Source organism: Aquarana catesbeiana, linkage group LG04 (genome assembly GCF_042186555.1).
Source record: "Aquarana catesbeiana isolate 2022-GZ linkage group LG04, ASM4218655v1, whole genome shotgun sequence".
In the NCBI taxonomy this organism is placed as follows: Eukaryota; Metazoa; Chordata; class Amphibia; order Anura; family Ranidae; genus Aquarana; species Aquarana catesbeiana.
Window position 1 is genome coordinate 168,919,186 of NC_133327.1, and position 20,802 is coordinate 168,939,987.

General features: G+C 39.8%; 1 protein-coding gene across 1 annotated transcript in view; it reads left to right on the plus strand.

Moving 5' to 3' along the window:
* Window positions 1–20,802, plus strand: part of CLSTN2 (calsyntenin 2) — a 1,488,165-nt gene that overhangs the window by 744,157 nt on the left and 723,206 nt on the right. The gene's annotated exons all lie outside the window — the stretch shown is intronic.

Genomic DNA, 20,802 nt, shown 5'->3' on the forward strand with positions numbered 1-20,802 from the left:
TGGCCAAAGCTCTTTTAATCATACTTCTCCTGTGGGTCATAGGTGTTCTGGACTCCTTTGAGCCAGATTCAGCTGACAGTAGGCTAAAGCCTGCTGTTGGCCGATATCACAGAGCCGGTCCAAGCTCTGAGGGATCCTTACAATAATGTTGGTATCCACCCAGATGCCCAACTGGCAGCTGCCGTAGCCTCTCTGCGTGGCACTGAGAGCCTGAGCCAGCCACTCCCCCACCACAGCTTGGAGCTCCAGTGAGTGCTGGAGGGGCAGACTGGTAACTGACCATCACCACTCTATGCTCAGAGCGGACCCAATGGAACTGAGCAATCAGCAGTCTTTGATTGCTCAGTTTATGGTGTAGACCCGGCAGGGGACAGGTAAGTATAAATGTTGGTTATTTTCACTCTCACTTTCTTACTTTCTTTTAATCCCTGCTGGGGGACTTCCAAAAAAAATATTTGCCCAGAGTTTTGCTCCTACATGAGATGCACATGTGAAATCACTATCAGCACTCAGCTAAAGCCAAAGATATCATGAAAAAAATGTTTATTTTAGGCATACCACAGCCTTCTTTCCTTGTTAAAATACTTTTATTACTATATAAAAGGGTCAGATACTGGCAGGGCTTTTTGTAGGCAGGAACACGGGGAAACGCAGTTCTGGCACCTCCAGCACTGAATGTATGTAATGGTAAGGGATGCAGGGTCTATTGATGCTAGCTGCTAGGGGGTCTTTTGTTGCTGGAGGAGATCTATTTTTGCAGGGGTCTATTGTTGCTGGGGAGGTCTATTGTTGCTGGTGGGGGATATATTGTTGCTGGGGTGGGTCTTATGTTGCTGGGGGGTCAGTTGTTGCTGGGAGGGGTCTACTGTTGGTGGAGGGCTCTATTGATGCTGGCTGGAGGGAGATCTGTTGTTGCTGGTGGGGGTATTTTGTTGCGTGTAGTTCATTGTTGCTAGGGGGTCTATTGTCGCTGGCTGCTGGAGAGCCTATTGATGCTGGCTGCAGGGGGATCTGTTATTGCTGCTGGGGATCTTTTGGTGCTGGGAGAGGAGGTATTCTGTTGCGGGTGGTCCATTGTTGCTAAAGGGATCTATTGTTGCTAAATGCATGGGATCTATATTACTGCTTTTCATGTTATCAACAAATTCCATACAAATTACTTAGTACCACAATTGTTACTTGGTTCTGCACTAAAAGGGGCAGTACTGGGAGGTGGCTAGGGGGCGGAACCAAGGAATGGTGCAGGAGGTGGCTAGGGGTTCCTGCACCTATTGTCTGAGAAAAAAAACCTGCATACAGGAAATAACAACTTTTGCAAGTTAACCCCAAGGGAAAGGGGATAAAACAGGATGCACAATAATGCACCAAATGGATTGGGACACAGCCCTCAACAGCGTATTAGGAGAAGCCCCACATTTTTTGTACATTTGGGTGCTGTAGTGCACATTCCATAGCAAACAATATTTATTCGTAAATGTAATGCATTTGACACTATAGCCTGTGAGTGGGCATTAGCATGCATCTCATGCACATAGTAAATACCATAAGGGCAATTAGGTTCCTGCATGCGATCAACATGTTGGGGCTTGCACATAAGCTTTAGTAAATAAGGCTCAGTGTGTGTTCAGGCCACTTACTGAGCAGCAACTGTCATCATCTAAGCTGAAGAATTACAATAAGCATACTGGCAGAGTAAGCAAAGCTAAATCAGGAGGCAAATAATAATAATGATAATAATAATAATAATAATATACCCAGAATACTCTGATTCTTGTGTAAGACTATATGTGACAGTTTCTCTTTAATTTCATTTCATACAGGAACCACAGCAATTTTATTCCATTTTCCATGAATATTATATATTTTTTGCTCTGCATCCATTATGAATGATATACATATATACCAAGAACATAGAAGTAACTATCTGTTTAGTAGTCTGGGAGATTGCTATGGAGAAACACAGTATGATGGTTTCTGGACCAGGAGGGAAATATATGCATCTACTGCCCCTCAGTCTGGCTGCATATTGATTTATTAGCTATAAGAGCTGTCAGCTACAGAGAATAAAAGAATGCATTAATATTTCACATTACTATGTTAGATTGATAAATACAGCATTGTTTGATGTGTTGGGTATTGTTTAGCATAAAGAACATTTATATATGCATATGTTTCGGACAATATTTAATTACTACAGTGGCTTAATGCTAACAGAAATCCTTCTGTGATAAATCTGTGTAGCCAGCCAATCTAATAGAGCGACCAGTGAAGGACGCCTTCAATGCATTCACAAATATACCTATAGCCTAAGGGGCTACATTTTTATACGTGTACATGTGTTGTCCTGTGATTGACCTTATATGTATAATTTACTCAGTCCGCATGGCAAATTTATAATCAGTAGGAGTTGCAGGTAAAGCTGGGATAGATAAAACCTTCTACGCCAGTACTTGACATTCAATGAAATAATTATGGTAATTAAATGAAAACTATAAATAATACAAATTCAAGCTTTTCTTCTAGTGTTATTCTGACCTCTGAATGGTTGGTTGCCATATGCAAATTATGCACCAGACAGTACTAGGTGCAAAAGCAAAATCAAATCTGTCTGGCATTATAGACATGCACACAGCACAAATATGGGTTGATTTACTAAAGGTAAATATGTTATTTACCTGGCAAGGGATGTTGCATTTTGGAAGGGAATGAGGTGAAGTTCTGCTGACTTTCATCATCCAATAATGTGCAACCAAAAATCCTTTTTTTATTTTCCTTGAGTGTGATTGGGTATTCTTTGCAAAATGAAACTTCACCCCATTCACTTAGCTCTGGGGCAAATTCTTTTGTAAAATGCAATTTCCTTTGCAAAGTGAACAGTTACTTGCCTTTAGTATATCAACCCCATAGTGTCCAAATGGAAAACGAAAGACCTCATTTAGGAACTAAAATGATAATACACATTATTACATGCATTTCAGTATATTCCAGAGTAAAATATTATTTTCTTTGCATGCCATTGATTAAAGAAGCTATGATCCTAAGCATGATGATGCACTAATGTGTGTTGATATGTCTGATGTATGATGTAGTCTCCACCATGGGTGCATGTGACAGTGACAAGCCAGGAGCATAACTGAGAGTAAGTTGTCACCCTGCAACATGAACTGCATGACCAAGAAAGGACATTTGTGGTAGGATCACCAGGTGATTTATTTTCAATAAAACCTGCGGATTTAAAAAGATTGAAAACAACTTTTAAAATACATTAACAGGTTAATAGCGACTGGGGTTACATCTAGTTTAATGATTTGTAAGTAGGTAATTGGTCCTTTCAAGTCTTTTTTATGCATGTTTCATAGAATATAGTTGCTGTCATAATTTACTATCATCTAATTGCTGAAGTTACCAGACATACAGAAGCAAGGGTTATGTGATCTCTATGAATTGTCCACTTTGGGCTTAATTTAACCACTTAAGGACCGGAAGATTTTCCCCCTTAATGACCAGGCCATTTTTGCAATACGGCACTACGTCGCTTTAACTGACAACTGCGCGGTCGTGCAATGCTGTACCCAAATTAAATTGACATCCTTTTTTTTCCACAAATAGAGCTTTCTTTTGGTGGTATTTGATCACCTCTGTGGTTTTAATTGTTATTGTTTTGCTATAAACAAAAGAAGACTGACAATTTTTACTTTTTAAAAATTTTACTTTTTGCTATTATAAATATCCCAAATAAAAAAAAAAATTCTTTATCAGTTTAGGCCAATATGTATTCTTCTACATATTTTTTGGTAAAAAGAAAAATTGCAATAAGCGTATATTGATCAGTTTGCAAAAGTTATAGCGTCTACAAAACAGAGAATAGATTTATGGCATTTTTATTATTTGTATTTATTATTTTACTAGTAATGGCGATGATCAGCAATTTTCAGCGAGACTGCGACATTGCGGCGGACAGACAAGATATTTGGGGGGCACACCCTAAAAGATGCATTAAAGCTGTTGCAGCCATAAGACCATACAGCAGAGCAGGCAAAATATTACAGCGCACACATGCAAAAAAGACATTTAACTCCAGCAGCAAAATATTACAGCGGCGGACAGATCGGACACTTTTTACACTTTTTTAGGACCATTGACATTTATACAGCGATCAGAGCTAAAAATAGCCACTGATTACTTTATAAATGTCATTGGCAGGGAAGAGGTTAATACTAGGGGGCGATCAAGGGGTTAATTGTGTTCCCTGGGAGGTGTTGCTAACTGTATGGGGGCTGGGCTGACTGGAGAAGGAGAGAGATCGCTGTTCCTAATCACTAGGAACAGACGATCTGTCTCTCCTCCCCTAACAGAATGGGGATCTGTTTGTTTACACGGACAGATACATGTTCTGCCTGTCTCTGGAGCAATTGCAGGTGGCCGGCGGACATCGAGTTTGCCCGACATCGAGTCCGCTAGACATAGAGTCTCCTGGACCCGCTGGTTGGCTCCTCCGCTCGTGAATGAGCACGTGTGTGCCCACAAATCGCTGTGTACACGTCTGACGTACAATAACAGTGATTCATGCAGGGGAGCCAACCTGCCACAGTACAACTAGTTAAAGTACACCTAAAGCCAAAACCTTGTTTTTCTGTTTATTTTAGGATAAAGTAAGGAATGGATAGTATTTCTGTCAGGTTATATTGCTAAAAAGGAGTAAAAGCTAGCTGCTCACCTTCTCTTTTTGTCCTGGTGACCCTCATCACTAAGACAAAAATGATGGGACATCCAAAATTTTAAAGTTGTTCATAGAACAGGAGGTCAGGAAAACCTTCTATTGGGGACACCTGTTCCAGTGACAACTGAATTTGTTTTGGACAGATTTCTTCCCACTTTCCCGTTTTGACCAAGACAGGAAGTGAAATGAAATCACTCAAAAAGAATGCATAGAGTATACAGTAACATGGACATAAAAAATCTACTTGGTGGATGTATCTGACATGTATTGAGAGAAGCCAAACCTCTACCTATGTCATGTATAGGATGGCATAGGTACTTTTACTTACATTACAAAAATAGATAATACTCTGCTCAGGTTAAAAATGACAGACGGACAACAGCTAGCATAAATTGTGGGTGTCACGGCACGTCCCACACTCCGCTTGAGTGCTTCCGTCATATACCACTTCCTCCCAGTCTGTATACAGATATCAGATATTCCAACCTCTCTGAGCAGAAAACAAGGCGACACTTGCTTCACTGCTAACATGGACTGTTTATTATGAATCAAAGTTACAAGACCTTATATGCTGTTGGAACCTCCTCTAACAATACAACTGTAACTTAATTAACATGAGCTAATTATCTAATCCTTTGTACAGCCTAGGTGACTGAGACATGACCTTTCGCCCAGACTTGTGGTCACCGAGCTTCATACAGTTAATTAACACAATAGCAGTCGTCCCGTCTCCTACATTGTATAGAGGACAATGTCATTAGCTTATTCAATTAACATAAATACAGGTTGATGACACCAGCATCTCCTCACAGGATGTGTCCAAACAGAATGAATCCATTGAAAATCCAGGGCCCATAATCAAAAGGCAACAGGCTTGCATACAGTCCTCTCCAACAGCCTCTGTCCCGGCTAGGTCTGTGACAGTGGGCAACAATGTACAAGTACGAAAAAAGAGAAATGCAGCGCTTACATGTCCTTAGTAACAAAGAAAACATCCATAAATCCTGAGAGGCACCCAATAAGTGAATCAATCTTGATTAAAAGGTGAACAGTAATCTTCCACCAACACCACAGAAAGCCAAGTCTCTTACCCTCACAACTGGACCACTAGATTATAGGTGGTAACTCAACTTAACACAATAGCAGTCGTCCCGTCTCCTACATTGTATAGAGGACAATGTCATTAGCTTATTCAATTAACATAAACACAGGTTGATGACACCAGCATCTCCTCACAGGATGTGTCCCAACAGAATGAATCCATTGAAAATCCAGGGCCCATAATCAAAAGGCAACAGGCTTGCATACAGTCCTCTCCAACAGCCTCTGTCCCGGCTAGGTCTGTGACAGTGGGCAACAATGTACAAGTACGAAAAAAGAGAAATGCAGGGCTTACATGTCCTTAGTAACAAAGAAAACATCCATAAATCCTGAGAGGCACCCAATAAGTGAATCAATCTTGATTAAAAGGTGAACAGTAATCTTCCACCAACACCACAGAAAGCCAAGTCTCTTACCCTCACAACTGGACCACTAGATTATAGGTGGTCAAAAACAAAAAACATCAATCCACCACGGACTGCTCCAGAATGGACCCAGGCATCACTCCTCATGTTGAAAGGTGTAAAGACAAAAACCACTTCATGGTGTAGTACATCAAAACCATTTGAATGTATTAAAAGCACATATAAACAGACATGTCATATGAAAACTCCTGATGGTTTCAAACCGACAAGATGGACGCAGTCCTTATGCACAGACGCCACGCGTCCAAAAACTCCACCCTTTACGGTGGAGTAGGTCCAGTTGTGAGGGTAAGAGGGTTGGCTCACTGTGGTGTTGGTGGAAGATTACTGTTCACCTGTTAATCAAGATTGATTCACCTATTGGTTGCCTCTCGGGATTGATGGAGGTTTTCATTGTTACTAAGGACATTTAAGTGCTGCATTTCTCTATTTCATACTTTTACTTACATCAAGGTATGTAAATCATGTATTCTGTACTGCAGTTAAGCCAGCAGAAAACAGGAATGCATTTTACCCTTTGATGGAATAAGGCATGAGTACAACTAGGGCACCGGTAGCAGCCTAGTTTAAGTTGGGCATGACACGCACCTTAAGACAGAGTAAAAGTAAACTCTGAATGTACAAGGAGATCATAGAGGTTGTGACCCTGCCAATATCTCAATATTTGGGCAGGGGAATTTGACAAAAATGATTGTTGGTCACTAGATATGATAGGCTAAGAAGATATTAGCATTTTTGAATTAGTGGAGTTAATTTACTAAAGGGAAATCGGCTGTTCATTTTGCAAGTGACGTTGCACTCAATCACGTTCAAGGAAAAAAAAATGAAACTGCATTTTTGCTTGCACATGATGATATGCTGGAAGTCAGTAGTAGACATATGCACCCCGAAAATGTTGTTTTTGTTTAATTTCAGATGCATTTGTTAGGTTAATATTCTGTTTCTTTGTATTCGTTGTGTCAGTTTAGTCGATTAGTTTTGTATATCCGTTAAACCGAGTGGATTTGAACATTTTTCCAAATTCTTGATTCCATTTTCAGAGGGATCTGAATTAATTGTGAATGATAGCTGGTTGTTAAGGAGTGTGCAGCTGCCGCATCCTTAATAATCATGACTCATCTGCTGTCAGCAGCATTCTCCGGTGCTGGTTAAAAAAAAAAAGTATGGGTCCCCATGACTTATCAGAATCTAGAAGCCCTATTTTACATGTGGGCCCCCAGATCTTGCCCTCCATGTGAATGAGCAGGGGTACATAGTGCCAAAAAAAATGTCAAAAATAAATAAAAACACAAACACAGTTTTTGATAAGTCCTTTATTAAAATAAATATATGTCCACTGATGTCAGTCCAGCATCAATCATGATGAACACCAGCCTGCACGAAAAACAAAACAAAAAAAAGCCGCCCGCAGAGCATAACGTGTCCTGTCATGAGACATTCGCTGAATAACAAAAACATGGGGGGTGTGGTTACCCGGTGACATCCATAGGTGACCCCGCCCCCATGTTTGCCTGTCATTTGGCGAGTGACAGAGAAAATGCAGATAAATGAAATTCTAGTTGTGCTTGGTATAGTATCAGAAGATAAGTTGCCTAAACTAATGTCTATAGTAGCATGGTTGGGTGGATGTAGTTGACCTAGGTAAGTGTGTAATATTCCATGTCTCTGGGCCTCAGGTTCAACCATAAACCTGATTATTTAAACATTCCTAACAGACATTTCTTCTTCAAAGGTAATAATTGATGATAGTTTTTGACATGAACCTAATTTTATAAAGTATAAAGGTACTGGCAACAAAAATAGTGAACGTTCTAAAGGATAGAACATATTTTAGAATAGACTTCAGGAACTTAAAGTGGTTGTAAAGTAAGAAGGTTTTTTATCTTAATGCATTCTATGCATTAAGATAAAAAACCTTCTGTGTGCAGCAGCCCCCTCAGACCCCTAATACTTTCCTGAGCCCCATCTCTGTCCAGCGATGTCCACGAGTGCCTCAGCCATCTGGGACTCTCCCTCCTGATTGGCTGAAATATAGAAACGGTGCCATTGGCTCCCACTGTTGTCAATCAAAGTCATTCAGCCAATGAGAGAGAGGAGGTGGGGCCAAATCTTAGCTCCATATCTGAATGGACACATGGAGCTTCTGCTCAGCTTGGGTGCCCCCATAGCAAGCTGCTTGCTGTGGGGGCACTCAACAGGAGGGAGGGGCCAGGAGTGCCGAAGAGGGACCCAAGAAGAGCAGGATCCAGGCTGTCCTGTGCAAAACCGCTGCACAGAGCAGGTAAATATAACATGTTTGTTATTTTCATAGAAAAAAATTGAGACTTTACAATCACTTTAAAGTGGTTCTAAAGGCTCAATGTTTTTTCACCTTAATGCATTCTATGCATTAAGGTGGGGATGAGCTGCGTTCTTTATGTGAATAGGCACACAGAGCGTGGCTCAGGAGCGAGCCTGCTTGAGTGTCCCCATAGCAAGAGGCTTGCTATTGGGGGCACTCAGCAGGGGAGAGGAGCCAAGACCTCTGGTCAGGGACCCAAAAAGAAGAGGATTGGAGCTGCTCTGTGCAAAGCTATTGCACAGAGCAGGTACATATAGCATGTTTGTTATTTTGTTTTAATCTTTCCTTTAGAATCACTTTAATATGTACAGTCTGGAGGAAATAAGGGAAAAAGAATAAAACGACTGAAACCTTTAAATATATTAAGGGTGTGAATAAGGCTCAGGAGGGCAGTATTTTCAATATGCAGCTAAATTTAAGAACACAGGGACAAAATGAACCTAGGAAAGTATTAATTTACAGAAAGAGTTGTTGATAATTGAAACAGCCTTCCAGCAGAAGTAGTGAGCCAGTCAACAGTAATTGAATTTTAACAAGTAGTACAAACGTAGATCTATATCAGACAAACAATGTTAAAAGATAAAACAAAAAATAAAAGAAGGGACAAACTTGACAACTTTACTCTTCTAGGTGTAGCGCCCACCTACTTAGGTGTGTGCTAAAATATTAGAGAGGCTTAGACTTAGTGTAAATTTCAGGCAATACCCTGTTTTGGTATTTGCCTGACTGGGTTTGATTTGCTGGGAGGAATGATAGTGTAGGATGGGGAGGTGTGACCACCTGCATTCTGCTAGAGTGACACCTAGTCTGACCAGTGAGAGGTGCTGGAGGACAGGTTGATGTGATACAGGATGTGGTTAGTGGTATAGGTCATCCCTAGCCTATCATTAATTTGCAAGGGCAGGGACTAACAGGCCTATATAACTGTGTGTCACATGCTTCCTGTCGGGCTTGCTGATGGGAAGAGGACAGCAAAGGAGTACTGAATGTAGTTGCTGATACAGTTAAAGAACCCTTAGGGGGAGAGGCACCTGCCTTGAAGGGAGAGGAGATGGAGGAAACAAGTGAGGGAACCTGCACATCTAAAAAGGAGAGGCTGCTACCCCCAACAGAAGAAAAGAGCTGGGAGAGGACCTTCTTTTGGCAAACATGGATGGTTGAAGATACTGTATGGTTGGAAAGTAGTGGTAAACAGGAGGGAGAAGATGTGCAGTCCATTACAGGAACCAAGTGATTAAGGCAGCTCATATTTCTAAAAGACTTTGTTCCACATTCTTTCTGCATCGTGCTATAAGAAAGAATAAAGTTACTGTTCTTTTTGTTCTAAGACTGTATGCTGTGTCGTCTATGTTGGGAAGTGTGGGGGGGGGTAATGGAACAACTGGTGGAAAGGAACGAACTATTAGCAGATCCTACGGGAGTAGTGCGCTTCATAGGTTTCTATTTTTTTAACAAGGTAAACACCTATGTGGCAGAGAGGATGAATAAAAAGGCATGAGCGGGGACGTACAGTCTATGGGGGGAGAGGGTATTGTGTTTTTAAGCAGCACGTTATTATGTGCTTTTTGTCTTGAGAAAGGCAAGCTATGAACTCACCAAAATAATGGTTTAATTAAAGCAACTCTCTCTCTCTCCCTCCATATATATACATATATAATACTGTGTGTGTGTGTATATATATATATATATATATATATATATATACATGCATTTATTATCCTGTAGTGCAATAATTAAAAAATAAGCAAGAACATTATATGGCATATAAAGCTTGTCTAATAAAAATGAATTTTTCATCCTTCATACCCGACCAATTTACATATCAGACTATGCTGCCAGTATGCATTATGTGTAGGGAGACTGTGTATATTACAGCCACCTGTCACTTGTCTTGTAGCTTCCACATATCAAGGCCCTTTATTTGTGGTTTGCCTTGCTAACATTAATCATAGGAGACAAACGTAGTTAGGGAGAAGTTATATGACAGCTGTAAAAAACACCATGTCATTTTGTGTGGTCTTCTCAATTTATGTTCACATGTTTTGTAAGTGTGAGAAAGAATATGTATCTATCGCAGGCTCAGATGTAGCTTGTTATCTAGCAGTTCCACCCCCCGCAGAAAGCTCATATCCCTTTCCAGTAAATGAGGCATAAGAGCAAAATATTCATTTAAACCAGTGAAGTTGTCTTCGAATACCCAATCATGTGCAGGGTAAAAAAAAAGAATTTCCCCTGCACATGATTGAATGATTGATGTGAATATAACGTTAACGGGCTAAGTTAACATTCTGTCTCATTAGTAAGTGAGCCCCAATGTGTTTTGGAATTCTACTCAGCACTACACTGGTGTTGTGTGATCTACATTCAGTCAGAGGTATCACACCTCACACTGACAGAACATTAAAATGCAGAAAAATACATGATTTCCTGCTACGTTTTTAACAAAGAGAGATAATTAGAATAATACTGAATTCATAAAATCTTCAAACTGTTTTCTCCTAACAAAGATACAATTTGAAACTCTGCTTTCTTCTAAAAGAGAAGAGACTGAAATGAATAATCATATTTTGGTAGTAGATATAAATGTATTGGATGCCTAACCCTGCACGCATGCAGAATTTAAAGTAGAATTCCAGGCAGAATTGAACTACTCTTAAAAATGCTCCCCCTCCTAACACCTATTTTGTGTAAGAAAGATCTGTATACTTACCTATTTTCAGGCTGCTCTGGCCGGTCATGTGATCACCTGCAACTGCAGGGCTGAAGGGGAGAGGAGAGGGTGTTCAAAAAAATAGCTGGCAATGCCTGGCAGTGGTGATGACTCTCATAGGCTTACAAAGGGCTATCCATTGTTGGAACTCCCTCCTCTCTCATTCAACCATCTCTGGCTGATAGAGGGGAGCCGGATCATCTTAGCGAACCAAAGTGGCCTGAAAATAGGTAAATAAACAGTTCTTTTCTTTACACAGGTTAGTCAGGACAGGTGTTAGGAGGTGGGGAGCATTTTTAAGAATAGTTAGGTTTTGTCTGAAAATCTACTGATAATGGCTGCATGAGTGATCACACATTGCTGGAAGGGTGTCATATGATGTCCATCCATGATCACGCTTCCTGCGCTCACTGTGGCAAGCACCCAAAGTAAATTGTGATTGCTGTGTCCTTTGGACACAGCTGATCACAGATTGGGGTAAAGAGCCAATCACAGGGGCTCCATACCATGTGACTTACTGTGTCCAATCACAGCTGATCACAGTGTAAACAGGATTTGCCAGTTATCGACAATTCTATCCTTGCACGCTGTCAGCCAATAAGCATCAATCCACACAGGGGACATTTATGCTGATAATCAGGGCACTGATAATCAGTGTCCTGATTATCAGTGCAGCCCCAACAGTGCCCACCAGTGCTACCAATCAGTGCCCAGCAGTGCTTCCAATCAGTGTCTGTCAGTGCTTCCAATCAGTGCTCATCAATGATGCCTGTCAGTGCCCATCGGTGATGCTCATCAGTGCTGCCTATCAGTGCCATCTCACCAGTGCCACGTCTTTTTTCATTTGTTTAGCAAAAATAAAAAACCCAGTGACGATTAAATACTACCAAAATAGAACTCTATCTGTGACCTGAAAATAGGGAAGTATACTGTTCTTTTCTTCACACAGGTTAGTCAGAACAAGTGTTAGGAAGGAGAGGGCATTTTTAAGAACAGTTAGGTTTTGTCTGAAATCCTACTGATGATGGCTGCATGCGTGGTTGCACATTGCTGGAAGGGAGTCATATGATGTCCTCCCATGATCACGCTTCCTTCGGGCCAATCACAGGGGCTCCTTACCATGTGACTAGCTGTGTCCAATCACCGTCCAATTGATGGTTATTAGCAATCCTCTCTTCACGCGCTGTTAGCCAATAAGCGGCAATCCACACAGGGGACATCTACACTGATAATCAGGGCACTGATCATTAGTGTCCTGATTAACATGCAGCCCTAACAGTGCCCACCAGTTCTGCCAATTAGTGCCCAAAAGTGCTTCCAATCAGTGCCAATCAATGCTGCATGTCAGTGCGCACAAGTAAATTTATATCACATTTTCACCCTAATGGAGCTTTCCTTTGGTGGTATTTGATCACCACTGTTTTTTTTATCTTTTATCATATTAATGAAAAAAAAACGAACATTTTGAAATAAAACAATATTTTTTTACTTTCTGTTATAAAACATATCCAATTTAAATAATTTCTTCATAAATTAAGGCCAAATTGTATTTTGCTATATGTCTGGTAAAAAGAAAAAAAAGAAAAAACCACTTAATTAGTGTATATTAATTGGTTTGGGTGAAAGTTATAGCATCTACAAACTATGGTATATAAAGTGGAATTTACGCATCTATAGACGCTATACTGTAATGACAGTGATCAGTGACTTATAGTATGACTGTGATAGGGTGACGGGCAATCTGGCGCTGACAGACACTGTCTGGGAGGGTCACTAACTAACACTGATGTAGCTAGTGACACTATTACAGTGATCAGTGATATTACTGTGAACTGGCAATCTACTAATGACACTGACTTGGAAGGGGCTAACTTCAAGAAGCAATCAAGGGGTTAACCGTGTGCCTAACAAGTGTAATGTGTGCTGCTTTTATTTAATCTGGCTGTTTTTCCTCCCTGCTTTTTAGCCAGATAGCTGTTCACTGTACACAGAGCTCTGCGTGATTGTAAACATAGAACTCTGTGTGTGATTACACATAGATGATCAGCAGGTTTCAGCTGAAATCATTGGCTGAAATCTGCTGCCAAACTCATGCTGTGTCCAATTACAGCAGGAGTCAGCAGGAGGCGCATGCATGCACATCCCAAACGTGGAAGCAATCCGGCAATGTACATGTACTGTACGTTGCCGAGCCTGCACCTGCCGCCCACTCACAGTTTATTTACTGTGAGCGGGCGACAGGAGGGTAACCAGCTGCTGAAAGTGCTTATAAAAACTGAGGGTTTATTATCACTTTAAGACTTTGAGTGTCTGTAAATCAGAATCATGGAAGGCGGAGTCAGTACAGGAATCACTGCTTGTTGGCAGCAAGGTACCATGGGATATGCAGTCCTTAGTAAATTGAAAGTAAACAGCAGAGGAGAAGCGTAAAAGCATGCAGGGAATCCAGAAGTGGTGGAAAGAGATGCCCAGCAGACAGGCAGCACACAGTATGAAAGGACATTTTTCATGTAAGCTTATATTGGAATGTCAAAAGTAACTATTGTTTGTACTACTATTACAATTCTGATATTGGATTGAAAACTGGCTACAAGTCTTTTCTTTTCATTTTGATTTAATAAAGCCTCTTGACACTTATGATACTTCTGAATATGAGTCGCAGCATAGTTAATGAGGATTATTAATACTACACCATCAATGCAACAGCTGCTGATTTTTTTAATAATATGCTACAAATATTGACACTGAATGCATATGTAATAATTTTATTTGTTGTGAACCTATGTTACAAACTTATGCATTACTTTATATGTTCCGACTTTTGCTCAATAAAAACGTTTTATTGAAAAAAAAAAAGAAAACTGTCTACGAGGGCGAGTTCAGAGGGTGGTGATAAATGGGGAGTACTTGGAATGGTCAGGGGTGGATAGTGGGGTCCCCAGGGTTCTGTGCTGGGACCAATCCTATTTATTTTGTTCATAAACAACCTGGAGGATGGGGTAAACAGTTCAATCTCTGTATTTGCAGACGATACTAAGCTAAGCTAAGCAGGGCAATAACTTCTCCACAGGATGTGGAAACCTTGCAAAAAGATCTGAACAAATGAATGGGATGGGCAACTACTTGAGGTTTAATGTAGAAAAATATAAAATAATGCATTTGGGTGGCAAAAATATGAATGCAATCTATACACTGGGGGGAGAACCTCTGGGGGAATTTAGGATGGAAAAGGACCTGGGGGTCCTAGTAGATGATAGGCTCAGCAATTGCATGCAATGCCAAGCTGCTGCTAACAAAGCACACAGAATATTGGCATGCATTAAAAAGGAGATTAATTCCAGAGATAAAACGATAATTCTCCCACTCTACAGGACTCTGGTCTGGCAGCACCTAGAGTATGCTGTCCAGTTCTGGGCACCAGTCCTCAGGAAGGATGTACTGGAAATGGAGCGAGTACAAAGAAGGGTAACAAAGCTAATAAAGGGTCTGGAGGATATTAGTTATGAGGAAAGGTTGCGAGCACTGAACTTATTCTCTCTGGAGAAGAGACGCTTGAGCAGGGATATGATTTCAATTTACAAATACCATACTGGTGACCCCACAACAGGGATAAAACTTTTTCGCGGAATGGAGTTTAACAAGACACATGGCCACTAATTAAAATTAGAAGAAAAGAGGTTTAACCTTAAACTACGTAGAGGGTTCTTTACTGTAAGAGCGGCAAGGATGTGGAATTCCCTTCCACAGGAGGTGGTCTCAGCAGGGTGCATCGATAGTTTCAAGAAACTATTAGATAAGCACCTGAACGACCACAACATACAGGGATCTACAATGTAATACTGACATATAATCACACATAGGTTGTACTTGATGGACTTGTGTCTTTTTTCAACCTCACCTACTATGTAACTATGTAACTAAGTAATTATACATCAAAAGTGTGTGCTTTGATCAAATATTTTCTTTAATATTATTGTCAAATATTAATGAAGCCATTCAAAGATTTACAGGAAACATATTGCTTAAAGTGAACTCCTTCATGATCAAGAATTCTTTCAGGGTAAAACAGGGAAAGTCGGTCTCCCATTGGTTGCTATGTTTTTCTGCAGTTCATTCTACTTTGAACAATATTATTAAATAAATCCTAATATTATAAAGTCACAAAACAAGCCATTCTTAGTTGCCTTGTATGTGGCTTTTGTAGAGTCAGCTATGACGCTTCTGCTTTCTGCTAGGATTAAAGAAAAGCTGACACATGAAATAAGATCACAGGGTTGCAGAGCAGCCAAGTAGTCAGCAGTGAAAACTCAGTATTGGAACTTTTTATTTATATTTTCTGAACTTTATAGCAATCCTTGTATACACTGCATGGAGTCAGAGTCCTTGATGCTGTTTTGTCCCTGAACACTGCATGTAGCTCATCGAAAGATGCTATTTTATCTAATTAGTGAACTTCTACATGTCTACGTTTTCTTTTCTTAGTGGAAGACACTCTTTAAATTATAGATCAATGATTAAAATTATACATCATACAATAATGGGAGTTTGTGACACCTAGTATAAAATAAATACTTGGCACTTGATTTAGTGCTTGCAAGATCAATACGACAGGCATGGTATAAATAATGTATCTTGCTCTATGCTGAAACAAACAAGGTTGTATTTCATTCATTGTAAAAAGAGAGACGTCACTGAAACCATATGTTCCTGTACTGAGGAGCAAGGAAAGCCATTCCTGCATGTACCTGAAGTGACCTTATTAAAGGGAAGGTATAGTCTTTTAAAGTGGAGTTCCACCCATAAAAAAAAATCATTCCTGTGCAGGAAATAATCTAAAAAAAAACATTTGGAGAAAATTTTTTTTTTACTTTTTCTTGCCTGTTGCTATGTAGTCCCTTGAAATCTTCCCCTTCCTCACCTCGGCTCCTGACGTCACTTCCCTCGGTGCCTCTGCTTGCCACTGCTCCTGGGAGATGTGTGTCATCATTTCCCAGGAGTCAGTGGACTGCGCCGAGGGTCAGGCTGCCATAACAACAGGGCAGGCACTTCCGACGACACCGCCCATTGTTATGGCAACCTGTATACCTTACAGCGACGCTACGGCGCATTACTGTGCATGCGCGAGAACGGGGTGGTGCATGCTGGTCGCTCAGCTGCACCATATCCCGGAAATAAATGCTTGTGGGCTTCACATGCCCACAAGCAATATGACAATGGCCAGCAAGCAGTTATGTAAGTTTTTTTTTCTATTAAACATGACATCAGGGGACAAATTGCTCAAAAAACGTGAGTGTTAAATGGCAATGTTATTAACTTATGAAATGTTTAAAAAAAAATGATTAAATGTTGTTGGAACTCCGCTTTAAGTGTTTTTAGAAAAACAACCAAAAAAGATCAGCTTGATGTAAATAATTGTGTCAACATGTGTTAATGTTTCAAAAACCTTGTTTCTTTGTATAATTCATAATTATTTATGTATGTGGGGCAGCTGTATTTGATCATTACATGTGCAGGCTCTGCTTCCTTCTACACAGTGGCTGTTCTTTACTGCACTTTCTTACAATACAAATCTATGGAGCTGAGTTACTAAAAGTGTAAAAACAGGTTCTCTTATTCTAGTGAAGAAGGTAAATATTTAAATACCCTCTCATTTGCAGCATAATTCAACCAGTGACCTGAAAAAAATGACTACAGATTGAAATGGAAACATAATTATGTAAACCCATTCACTATAATTTCAATTACAATGTAATTTGACTTTTGCATTCAAATTTCCAAAAACCCACTATATATTTGCATGTGCTCCTTTTCACACAGCATGCCTATTTGTTTTCCTACTTCAATAAATCTCTTACCTTTTCAATGTTTTAAAGGCAAGCATTTCTCAGCTCGCTCAGTATGATCAGCCCCTATACAGTAGCTGTGTCCACTTCTCATTAACATACAGTGGAAAGGCCCAGCTCCTTAGCCTTTAACCTTTAGTTAAGACAGATTTGAGTAGATTTACGCAAGCTGGTGCACTCAGAATCTGGTGCAGCCGTGCATGGTAGCCAATCAGCCTCTAACTTAAGCTTGTTCAATTAGGTTTTGGTAATAAAACATGGAAGCTGATTGGTTTCTATCCAGGGTTGCACCAGATTTTGCTCTCTTCAATTTTAGTAAATAACCCCCACAGTGTTTAAGTCTAGTGCAATTAATGAAATAATATCTGTCAACATAGTACAGACAGTGTTTTCATTATATCAAACACGGTTTCCCAGATTCCCTCATAACAAAGAGACCTAAGTAGAATTGTTCCTTACTAGAAAGAGCATCTAAAAAAGGTAAGCTGCATTTTGTTTTAAGTTATGCTATGTGAATAGGGACTTGTAACAAATTCAAGTAGGCATTATACTAATTTCATTGCAAAAGTGAAAATACCCTTTAACAAATTAAAATACAGTATTCCCATTAAAGAAACCAGCTTCTAATTGTACCAAACTGTGATCTAGCAAACTTAATGTATTATGATTGGATTATCCTTTAAAAGTAAATAAAGTGGAAATGTCTTTCCCATTTTGCCTTTGCTTTCTTCTTTGGGGAATCTGGAAGGGGTGGAGGACAATGAATTTGGATCTAGGAGCAAATGGCGGAATGTCTCAGCTATGACTATTATTATTTTGCAATACAATATTTTCCTTTTGTCAGCTAGACCCTTGTCAATTTTTAACCCTCATGTTACAAGATCTTATTTATCTCATTGAATCAGATTTAAAATGTATAAAGCCATAGTGCTGAATGGGCTCTGCTAAGTACAGTTTCATATTGCATTACTTTGTAATGAGGTACATACTCCCACCTGTTTACTCTTTATTGCTGACTACAAGATGACGTCCTGATGTCTAACAAGATTTATTGGTTTACAGTTCTGAAACGTTCACTAATGTGGGTCTCTTAAGTTCTGCTGTTGATATCATTAGGGGAGCTAATGTACTGGAAAGACTTTGAAATGAGAATCCTTTGTAGACTTAAAATCGCATTATCCCCTTGAAAGTATAGGATGCAATGCTGATCTGACAATAGTTTCATAGACATTAGATGTACCTTTTAGATTTCAAACATTTCTATATAATTCATTCTGATGCACAGAAGCAGTGAGTTTACAGAAAATCTGTCAGAAGACTAGTGAATCATGCTACTGTCTTAAACTGAACCTGCTATATAATCAATGTAGGGAAGTTATTTACAGCAGATCCAGCAGGAGCTTACCCGTGCCTGTGTTGAAATGGAACCTCTTGGGTCACTTTGCAACTTTTTGACTTTTTAAAAGTTTAAACATGGCTGTTGCATCCCACATTACAGTACTGGCACTAGTCTAGCATGTGACTGACCACTTCAAAATTTTGGGAATATCCCATACATCCTGGCATTGAAAATGGCTAAAGCAAGCCCATAGCTCTTCACACTCTGCAGAGGACATCTTTTTCCTGATGCCCTCTTTAGAGTATATACCCAGCAGCACTCTGCTCTTTTGTATTTGCAGATTCAGAGCTATCATCATCCCACCTGCAAAGCCAGGTAAATAGCAGATCAAGTACAGTCTGTGCTTGATTGACTGGATCAAAGAGTATGGAGGATATTAAGGGACCAATAGATCCCTAATCTCTCAATTAAGCATACCCGTCACCTGCTCAAAAAGTTAAATCAAAGTGATACAAAATGTAAATATAATAAACTAAACATAACAAATAAAAAATATGAAATACGACACACATGTATGCAATGTAGATAAGCAACAATTTGGGTATTGCCACACACACTAGAGTGAGAGAAAAAATGTAGGTCCCTCATTTATGATTAACGCAAAACTGATGAGCTCTAAAGGCATTTAAAGCGTTATCTAATATTAATTTGGAGTATCATAATCTTTTGCTGTTTCACATGCATATGTTTTTTTGAAGCTTGACATGTATGCTAAACCTCATTTTTTATTTTGCGTGCACTAAACTTCATCTTAGTTTATTTTTTACTTGAAATAGATTTGGTATATCGTGTAAAATAAAAATTTGCAATTGCCATCTTTGCACTCTAAAAATTGTTCAGGTAGCAAATTAGTTAAAGTGATACTAAACACACACTGTTTAATTTACATTATCCCGTCTTTTTAAGTATATGGATGATGACACTGTATTTATTCTAGTAGATAAAAATCGAAGTACCCTTTTTTAATAATCAATATACAGCTGTTGTTTGACCCAGCTCTTTCCCAGCCTCTGAATCTGCAGGGAAACATCAGCGGGAAGGCCTTCTAGTTCTCTGTTGCTTATCACAGCTTTCAGAATACAAAGACAAAATACATACTTTATTATCAAATAAATGTTTTAAATAGTCATACAAATATGTATTTAAACTCAATTTCATAATATTGTTTGTACAAAAACATGGTGGGAGCTATCTAGGAGGAGATTCCACCAATCAAAGACTGTTTCACACTACTCCAGCCTGTCTATTGTTTGTATGTGCTTATAATTACAGGGAAGTCATGCCTCCATCAACCACTTCAGCCCTGGAAGGTTTTACCCACTTCCTGACCAGGCCATTTTTTGCAATAAGGCGCTGTGTTACTTTAACTGAAAATTGCACGGTCGTGCGATGCTATGCCTAAATACAATTTATGTCCTTTTTTCCCCACAAATAGAGCATTCTTTTCGTGTTTCAGCTTGGCTGAAACAGAAGATCTCTCTTTTCCTCATGGACAGATCAGCGGTGTCCATTGTTTACATATGCACACTGCTGCTCCATGTCTCCTGTGAACGATTGGCGGGTCACAGTGGTCATTGCGGTGAGCCTGCTGATTGGCTCCTGCTGCGTCCAATCACAGTGGGAGCAGTGCTCCAGCAGCTTGCGGGCGCACCCTATACCGCATGCACAAAATCAGGTACAGGTACATGATTGTGCGCAGCGGGCCGCCCTGCGACAGTATATGTATGGTGGGTGGTCCGGAAGTGGTTAATCCACATGTAATATCCTGCCCCCATAGTGTTTTGATGTTTAGTGGGTATGGAGGTGCAAAGAGTAAGTGGGCTGTCACTTATCTGGAATACATATACCCACATATGTGACTCTATGTTCATGTGGACTGCACAGATAAGAAAAAAGGAGGAAATTAACAGCTTAGAAGGAAACTGAAACTGGAGCATGCTCAGTTCATGTGGCTAGTCTGCACAATCTCAGGCTGCAACGGGGACATAGACAAGGAGGGAGGGACAGTGAACAGCAGGCTTAACCAGTTTTTTGCAGAATACAAAAAAACAATCCCATAGTGAATGTGTGAGTATGAACAGCATGTAATACAGCATGTACTGATTTTTTATTGATGTGGATTTAATGATACTTTAACCTCCCTGGCGGTATGATTATGTCAGATTTTTGATGATCAAAGCGGTACATTGTATTGCATGGAAATTTGGCATTTTATATTGTAGGCCTGTAATTCTTAGAAATAACTCACTTAAATCTGTCCAAC